The 10,008-nt window shown below is 43.2% G+C and overlaps 1 long non-coding RNA gene across 1 annotated transcript; it reads left to right on the top strand.

Annotated features, from left to right (window-relative positions):
* The first annotated feature begins 6,380 nt into the window (after positions 1-6,380).
* LOC109903042 (uncharacterized) lies at positions 6,381-7,369 on the top strand. The gene is made up of 2 exons (XR_004205065.1): positions 6,381-6,817; positions 7,075-7,369. It is a non-coding gene; the product is annotated as an uncharacterized LOC109903042 (long non-coding RNA).
* Positions 7,370-10,008: the final 2,639 nt, after the last annotated feature.

The following is a 10,008-nucleotide window of genomic DNA, read 5'->3' on the forward strand; positions in this document are numbered from 1 at the left end:
TACTTTAGTGGGACCACTCGTAACAATGAATTGAGAGCTTTGATTGGTTATCTTTACTCACCCCAACCAACGGAGATGTTGCGTGAAGTGCCACTCATTGAATCTACCAATGGAATTGAGGGGGCGGTATAGCCTCAAGCAGTAACGAAAAGCGAGCATGAACAGTCTACCACAGAGTTTCTAAACCCAGAGGACCAACATCAGGATACTTCCGGGAACGCTTCACGAACCAAACTCGACAGACCAGACCGGGTTCTGTAAGGTCAATGAGATAAGTGCAACATTCTTCCTTAGTTGTTCATTTTCTCAATTTCTAAAAGGCACAACCTAGATTCTAGCCAATGTCTTAAGTAGCTGAACATGTTATTACTCCAACCTCGTGAATGTGACAATCTGACACGTTTTCCTTTTGTATACAAACAAAAAAGTAAAAATTTAACACAAATAAACAGAAACGCAACATAACCACCATACTTGATACACAACACAATATGGCCACACCTGTCCACGAACACACAAAAATACACAGTAGCTTCCACTTACAATACACAAACATACTGTACATTAAATTCCCCTCACATAGAAATGTCATACTCCTCAAGATGGTCAAAATAAGGCTTCCAGACTTTATCGAACACATCCATTCTCTGCACAACCTTATAAAACACTGAATCTAGTGGAATGTAACTACAACTCAGGAGGCTGCTGAGGGGAGGACATCTCATAATAATGTCTGGATACCATTTCCCCGATTCTACTCCAGCCATTAATTAAGCCTGTCCTCCCCAATTAAGGTGCCACCAACCTCATGTGAACTACATAGTTCAGCCCTCCAGTTTGTTATTGAAGGTGAGTATGATGCTTTCCAAATTATAGCTATACATTTTGGTGCAGCAATTAGACCTAGGTTACAAAACTATCTTTGATATTGGTCACCAATATTTACCTTTCTCAACAGACATAGTCATGGAGATGGATGGATATACATTCCTAAACACAATGATGTGATAGCACAGACATTAACCCAAAATGGTGTCACAGGTCCACAGCATATGTAATAGGGTTCCTTTTTGGGTTTTTTTGCATCTCCAACAGAGATATGACATTTCTGGGTGCATTACATGCATTCTGACAGGAATGTAGTAAATACTATGGATTATCTTTAGTTGCAATCATTTATGTCTAAATGTAACAGTGTCACATCCATCCCTGTCCTCGCCCAACCTGGGCTTGAACCAGGGACCCTCTGAACACATCAACAACTGCCTCCCACTAAACATCATCACCTATCGCTGCACAAAAGCTGCGGCTTTTGCAGAGCAAAGGAAATGGAAGTTACGAATGTAACTATGGTTCTACGAATACCTGGAGGTCATCTCTACTTCCCGGAATTGATCCGAGAGGGGCATCTGTAGTCAGGTAGGTTCTCTTCCTCCACGGCTGCAGAGTAGAGTAGCACACACTTGTCACCCAGATTTGGGTGTTTCTGTCCCGCTTGGAGTCCAAGCGGAGGTCATTGAACCACACGCGGTGGTCTTAAAGACAGCATAACAGTGTCACCATGGAGGCCGCCGCGTGCATGCCCATTAATTGTTGGAACGTTCATACCCTCACCAACGCGTTCAACTGGAATTGTTGCAGAAGAAAAATAATGATGTCCACTCACATGCCCTCATAGTGCGGGAGTTCAGAGCCATGCCAATAAAGGTGACCTTTTGGCTTGGTGTGAAGTTACTCTTCGTTGTTCACGGTAAGACCCAGTGCGGTCAGCGCTGTGCTCTCGGCTGCACACTTGCAAGAGGGGGCGCAGATAAGCCCGTCGTCGAGGTAAGGAAGGATCTTGATCCCCTGTAAGTGGAGAGAGCTCAGGGCTGCTCTCACGCATCTTGTGAAGACACAAGGAGCCTAGGGAGAGGCCGAAGGGTAATACCATGAACTGGTATGCCTGGCCTTGGAAGGCAAACCGAGGAAAATGCTGCATCCCTGTCTGGGGCTGGCAAGCACCTGAGTTTGGCTGGTGTTAGGGCCAAGGGCGTGTATAGGGCTGGGCCGAATGAGAGAGGCCAGGTTCACCCGTGTCAGGCCTCCCTATGACATGACTCTGTGATGCCTGTTTTTTGGGCTGTGGGATCCATAGCAGTGTAGCCTGACTCAGCTGTGTTCGATGGCCCGTTCATCCACAGGGCCAAAAAGCAGTCCGGGGACCACTGGTAGCTTTCTCAGCATCTGTCTGGAGTCACCGGACATTGGGACTTTGGCGAGCCAGACCTGATAACGATAACTATGGTGGACATCCGTCTGCCTAGCTCTCTGGTTATAACGCAAACGCTTGAAGAGATGCATCTTTCAGGTTTCAGAGGTCGAGGTCTGCATGCCGGCTGGAGCATTCTGTTCTAAGGGTCATCAAGCTCTAGTCTAGCTAAGGCCGCACACAAGACAGCACATGGTGAGGCAGAGCTTTCTTCTGACTCTGTGTGATCAGAGCCTCGGAATGACTCCTCTGACCCATATTTAGCGTTGAAACTGAATAGGTCCACAACACTGGTTGGCACCTCCTTCGCCATGTTGGGCGTGTCATCATCCTGGTCAGTAAAGTGCCGGTTGGATGCCCGAGTGGAGAGCAGTTCATCATCACGGCTATTTGAGTCCTATGTTGCGTCCCATATGCTGGAGGGAGTGCTAGAGGGCCATGACTAGGGGGCTTGAAGGAACGCAAAATAGTTTTTTGCTGCCTTATCTCAGAGGATAAGGAATCAACCTTTCTAGTGAGGCTCTCAACTTTTTCACAAGGGGGCCAGCATGGGTTTTGTGGGCTTTCCCTCTTTTGGTGGCCCTGGATGGATCCTGGTGAACAACGCCGGATGCTGGTAAATTATCTGTGAAAACCAGGCCCTCAACTCTGGCTAGCTGCGCTTCACTCACTTTCATAAGGCAGGATGGCACAGTTAATGCAAGTCTCAGAAAGGACCTCACGCAGCTGGCCAACACCTAGGCAGGCGGGGCACAGGTCATGACCATCTTCTACTTGTAATTCAGCTCCACAAGAGGAGCAGCCATGCATGGCCAGCATCATGGAGATATGGTGATCTCTCAGCTCAGAATGTAAAAGACTAATTATTTTACAAATAAATATTTCTTATGCCATAAACAAATTAATCAAATTGACTAATCTAATACTAACCGGTGACTGTATTACAACAGCTACCATAATACACAGTAAAGGTAGAGAGCTACAATAATATGGCGGGAGTTGTACAGCCCCGCAAAATAATTTTGGGTGAGCCTAGCTCCAACCACAGGGCTGGAGCAGGAAAGATATAATATGTTTAAACGTAGGCTTATTTCTGAAACACGCACATATGGCCGTTGATTAGTAAGCCAAGCTGACAACACACAGTGGCAGCTAGGTTGAGTTGGTAAACTAGCTACAGTTGAAGTCGGAAGTTTACATACACTTAGGTTGGAGTCATTAAAACCTGTTTTTCAACCACTCCACAAATGTCCTGTTAATAAACTATAGTTTTGACAAGGCAGTATGGACATCTACTTTGTGCATGACACAAGTAATTTTTTCCAACAATTGTTTACAGACAGATTATTTCATTTATAATTCACTGCATCACAATTCCAGTGGGTCAGAAGTTTACATATACTAAGTTGACTGTGCCTTTAAACAGCTTGGAAAATTCCAGAAAATTATGTCATGGCTTTAGAAGCTTCTGATAGGCTAATTGAAGGTGTACCTGTACCAATTGGAGGTGTACCTGTGGATGTATTTCAAGGCTTACCTTCAAACTCAGTGCCTCTGCTTGACATCATGGGAAAATCAAAAGAAATCAGCCAAGACCTCAGAAAAAAACATTGTAGACCTCCACAAGTCTGGTTCATCCTTGGGAGAAATTTCCAAATGCCTGTAGGTACCACGTTCATCTGTACACACAATAGTACGGAAGTATAAACACCATGGGACCACACAGCCGTCATACCTCTCAGGAAGGAGACGTGTTCTTTCTCCTAGAGATGAACGTACTTTGGTGAAAAAAGTGTGAATCAATCCCAGAACAACAGCAAAGGACCTTGTGAAGTTGCTGTAATAAACCAGTACAAAAGAATCATAAAACACGGGACGAGATGTTAAAAACGGTCCATTGTGCCAATAGATGGTATGCACTCACATGAGATTTGCCGTGATGTTGACAGAGTGGCATGGGAGGTTTATTTCTTATACTGGGTTAAGATGTCAATTTTGGGACACATCCTCAGTAGTGTGCCTTCGAATCAGTGGGTGTTTTGGCCTTTAATCACTAAACACCCTCACCAAAGGTGGCCAGCTAAAGGGTAATCAAGCCTTAGCTTGTGTCCCATGCCCAATTAAGATTTTCCACGGGACTATGCAAGGCAGGGGCGTCCACTTCCCTGAGCCAGCCCTACAGCTGACCGCATACCTCATATGCCCTCCTCAAGTTGGAGGGATCTGAATTGGGTTCTCAGGTGGGGGTGGGGGGTCATGAAGTTATAGCCCAGCAAGGGTCCTTCCGTTTGATCCAGATCCACTGGCTGCCTCTTTCAGCTGCTTGAGAAACTTCTCTGACGGTCTGCCGCAGAGCAGGTCCATGGATTCCAAGTTCTTTCAGCAACCTGATGGTGGAGGAAGCCACGAATCCTCTGCATCCCACTTCAACTGGCCAGACTTTTATATTCCAGCCACGCTGAGTTGCGTCTGCTGCCAACTCTGTGTAACGCAGTTTCTTACGCTCGTAGGCCTCTTCAACATAGTTTTCCCACGGGACTGTGAGCTCTATGATGTACACAGCCTTTTCGTGAAGGGGACCAGGGTACCATGTCTGGCCTAAGGTTGGTAGAAGCAATCTCAGGTGGAAAAGAGTTGCTGGCCAATATCGACAAGCATCTTCCAGTCCCGGGCCATGGCTAGGGTGTCCAGTTTCTGGCTTCGTAGGAGGATGCTTGGGCCTTTTCTGTCCCTACCGGATGAATGTTGTTGTTTTGACGGGATTGCTTGTTTTTGGAGGTAATGAATTGGTTGCACTCCTCTTGGTCTCGAGTGCTGCAGCCAGGCTCTTGAGGACCTGATTGTGCCTCCAGTTGTAGCGGCCTTGTGAGAGGCTGGTCTTGCAACCTGTCATTATATGCCTGAGAGTCGCTGGAGCTGGGCCGAGGGGACCGGTCGAGTCCTCACCATAATATTGATGTAGGTTTTTTGGTGATGGAAGCACATCATAAACAACTCTTATGATGAAGCTGATGTTGCTTGCCTCCATTTGCCAAAGCTCACTCCAGTTGATCTTTCTCCTCTCCGGGCCTTCCCACCGCGTCCATTGCCCTTGTTTAGCAAGAGAGACAGCCTTTGCACTTCTTGCAGTCTCCTCCTCTCTGCGCACCTCCTCGACCACCAGCTTCCTGCGTTCAGATGTTGTTGCCTTCTGGAACGTTGGTTTGCTTGCTGCCAGGCCAAAGAATCCTCTTCCATGCTGGATATTCCCCACAATGTCTTTGTGTCTCAGGGCTGATGTTGCTTGCTGCACAGCCTTGGATGATGTCCATTTCCGTCCAGTTTGTAGGGGAGGTGCAGCCTTGCTAATGGTCTGGTCTTTGGAGTCCTTCAATGTCATCTGAAGTCTTAAAGTATCTATATCCACAGTAAAACGAGTCCTATATCGACATAACCTGAAAGGTCGCTCAGCAAGGAAGAAGCCACTGCTCAAAAACTGCCATGAAAAAGCCAGACTACGGGTTGCAACTGCACATGGGGACAAAGATCGTACTTTTTGGAGAAATGTCTTCTGGTCCGATGAAACAAAAATATAACTGTTTGGCCATAATGACCGTTGTTATGTTTGGAGGAAAAAGGGGGAGGCTTGCAAGCCGAAGAACACCATCCGAACCATGAAGCACGGGGGAGGAAGCATCATGTTGTGGGGGTGCTTTTCTGCAGGGGGGACTGGTGCACTTAACAAAATAGATGGCATCATGAGGTGGAAAATTACGTGGATATATTGAAGCAACATCGCAAGACATCAGTCAGGAAGTTAAAGCTTGGTCGCAAATGGGTCTTCCAAATGTACAATGACCCCAAGCATACTTCCAAAGTTGTGGCAAAATGGCTTAAGGACAACAAAATCAAGGTATTGGAGTGGCCATCACAAAGCTCTGACCTCAATCCTATAGAAATTTTGTGGGCAGAACTGAAAAAGCGTGTGTGAGCCTCCTACAAACCTGACTCAGTTACACCAGCTCTATCAGGAGGAATAGGCCAAAATTCACCCAATTTATTGTGGGAAGCTTGTGGAAGGCTACCTGAAACATTTGACCTAAGTTAAACAATTTAAAGACAATGCTACCAAATACTAATTGAGTGTATGTGTAGTAGAGTTAAAATGGTTATTCCATCAAACTTCAAATTATTAGAATAGTACACAAAGCAAACAGAACGACCAGGTTGAGGGTCAGTGGCCAAAGCCCGTGAACAGGAATATTCCAAGTTCAGACAGAAGGGGGGAGTCAGATCGCTATGATCGCCAGGAACTTCTTTTTTGGTTTCTATTCTTAATTGTTGCGCTACTGGTGCTGCCTGTTGATGTTAGGTAGGCAGCTACAGTAGCTGAATGTTGTTAACATCTTCGGGTTTTGTTTCATTAAATGTATTTTATTTCATCTGGGTGTTTGTGTCACCTACTAACACCCTGGTACTACCCGTAGCTCCCGTTCTCCTCAGTCCGAGAAAACACTGAGAAAGGTATGTGTTGCAGAATACTCCTTTGTAGAAGTCCATAACGTGAAATAAATAAATCATCCCAAGGTTAGTGCTGTATATATTGTTATAAGGAAGTGTGAGACTATTGAAACATGTAACTTTCAGAGTTTTATTGTTGTTATTAATATAGTTTACAGAGTGTTAAAAGTGCTGCTGTTGCTAGCCAGCATGCCTTTCTGTGATGCAGTGTTTTTGTACATGAGTTGTTGTATTTTGGTACTGTCAACACTGAAAGCACCTGGCAATGTATTGGGGATGTGAGACAGGATATGTGTTTTACCTTTCTTCATGCTCCTGTGTAGAACAACTTGTCAGATGGTGCATTGGATACTGATGTGTTCCTGTCCTGTCTTTTCACAATACTATTGCAGGTATGGTTCTATTGTCTAAGAATTAAGATTATACATACTTTGTATTAAGGATTGGTTATTATTTTATAGTATACATTATGGCTTTATGTATGAGTGTGATTGTGTGAGTCCGAGAAAACACTGAAAGAGAAAGAACAACGTGTCAGATGGTGCATTGGAGACTGATGTGTTCCTGTCCTGTCTTTTCACAATACTATTGCAGATCAACATAAAAGCCTAAAAGACAGCTGTGGTGTCGCTCTTCATTTCTTGGTTTTCCTGTGGTACATCAGAAACCCGCTACATATGTAAACTCCTGATCCACTGGGAATATGATGAAAGAAATAAAAGCTGAAATAAATAATTATCTTCGCTATTATTCTGACATTTCACATTCTTAAAATAAAGTGGTGATCCTCTGACCTAAGGCAGGGAATTTTACTGGGATTAAATGTTAGAAATGGTGAAAAACTGAGTTTAAATGTAATTGGCTAAGGTGTATGTAAACTTCCGACTTCAACTGTAGCTAGCTTGTAGCGTGCTAGTAATACCTGGGTAGAGGGATGCCTCATGGAGGCAGTCCAAATCTCACGTCATATAGCTGGATTGGCTAACAGCCTTCCTAGACACGGTTATCTAGGGAAAGTGACCCGTTCATGCTCTGACCCACAGGTCACAGGCTGTTGCTGACAGACTGACAGTACACACAACTCACACAGAGCTTAGTTTACGCTACCGGGACCTGGGAAGATGAGATGCGAAAAATGGGAGGAATATGGCTAAGCTAACTTTGCGAGAAGAAATAAGACGTATGGTTTTATATGAACCACAGGGGCACATCCTCCCACGCTGTCACGTCACTGACATTACTTTATTGTTATTGTTACTCAACCTGCGTGGAGCGCGAGGGATATAATCCTTGCATTCAACCGTGCTGATGGTCTGAAAGGTATGAGTCTCAGAGCAAGTGACGTCACTGATTGAAACACCACTAGCACCATTTCACACCGGTTACATAAGGATGCACGAGTAAATATGAAATTTTTCACATATCTGTGACATAGCTCTCTTCAATTTCTTCCTTGAAATCAGTTTCCCATTTTATCTTGATTGCTTCTGAGCTATCAGGTGGAGATTCAATCAACTATTGATAGAACTTGGCAATCAACTTCTTTGGTGTTGCAGCTTCTTTCAGTATTTTTTCAATGTTACATGGTTTAGGTTCATCCTTACTTGTTAATGATTGAATGACAGAACCATCATAGTACATATGCTCAACATTCAAATCCAATTTTATTGGTCAGATACACATGGTAAGCAGATGTTAATGCGAGTGTAGCGAAATGCTTGTGCTTCTAAGTTCCAACCGTGCAGTAATATCTAACAAGTAACCTAACAATTTCACAACAACTACCTTATACACACAAGTGTAAAGGAATATAGAATATGTGCATATAAATATATGGAGGAGCGATGGCCGTGCAGCATAGGCAAGATGCAGTAGATGCCACTTTGGAACCAGGGCGCTTTGGAACTAGGGCACGGTTGCATAAAACATCTTACATTCAAATTTCCTTAACCTTAAGTCAGTTTTTTAAGGCAAATTCCTAATTAAATATGGAAGGTGCACAATCCATGGCTACAAAGCAAGCTAGCTGTTTTTAACCAGGCAAGTCAGTTAATTCTTATTTACAATGACTGCCTACCACGGTCAAACCCTAACACAGACGACGCTGGGCGAATTGTGTGGACTCCCATCCACGGCCAGTGGGAATCAAACCAGGGTCTCTTGTGACGCCTCCAGCATTGAGATGCAGTGCCTTAGACCGCTGCACCACTCGGGAGCCCTAGCTACCTACTCTGTAAGTTAGCTTGACGTGCTAGAAAGTAATAGCAACGAGTTGAGAGAATAAAAGTAACTAAAAGAAACGTGTTTTATTAACTGGGTTATAAAGTCTGTGGTGTTACGCCTCACCTAGTAGACTGTCGTGTGTCCACCAATCGCGTTAATGTGGTCATGCTTTAAATTAAATTTAAAAAAATCTAAATACAGGTCAACAATTTACATTCTTACATCATACAAAACAGAACGCAGGTGAGAAAATACTGAAACAAACAAAAAATATAACAAAAAAAATAAACAATTCTAGTGCAATTGTAATCACTGAAAAAAACGTATTGTAATGATTTAGGAACATTTTATTCTTGTTATTGTTCACAAGGGTTAATGTTTTAATAAAATAGTTAAATTCAATCAAAAATAATTGTAATTTTGGTATAGAATTTTGTCATTTTTGTTTGTGTATGAAGTATTTGGCAACAATAAAATTGTAAAAAATCACATTTCAAAATAATTTTAGTGGTCTTGTTATCATTGCAATAGTAACATATATTTCATGCCAAAAATATAGGTAGTGTTCATAATGGTAAATAAGTATTTTGCAAGGTTTTCCCAAAATTCGGACACAAATGTACATTTACATCATCAATTGCCACAAATTTGGATATCATAGAATTACATGGATATATCTTATGTAAAATGTTAAAGTGCACTTCCTTAACTTTGTTTGGTATACAATATTTGTTAATGTGGTGCAGCACGCGGTTGCTAAAATTATATTCACACAATACCTTCTTTCAAAGTCAGGGCATGATCACAGAGTTTCAAAAAGTAGAGACGGGAATGCTTGTGAAGCAGACCAGGTTCAGGGTTTGAGAAGTCAAATGGTGAAGTGAAAAAGTATTCCTTAGTTGTTAGTTTTCTCGAAATCTAAAGGCACAACCTATATCCGAGACAGTTTCTTACGTATTTGAACATGTTAGTAGTCCAACCTCGTGAAAGTGACAAACGTTATTATTTTCTTCCAAAACGACTTAATATCGAAG

Source organism: Oncorhynchus kisutch, linkage group LG2 (genome assembly GCF_002021735.2).
Source record: "Oncorhynchus kisutch isolate 150728-3 linkage group LG2, Okis_V2, whole genome shotgun sequence".
Classification (NCBI taxonomy): domain Eukaryota; kingdom Metazoa; phylum Chordata; class Actinopteri; order Salmoniformes; family Salmonidae; genus Oncorhynchus; species Oncorhynchus kisutch.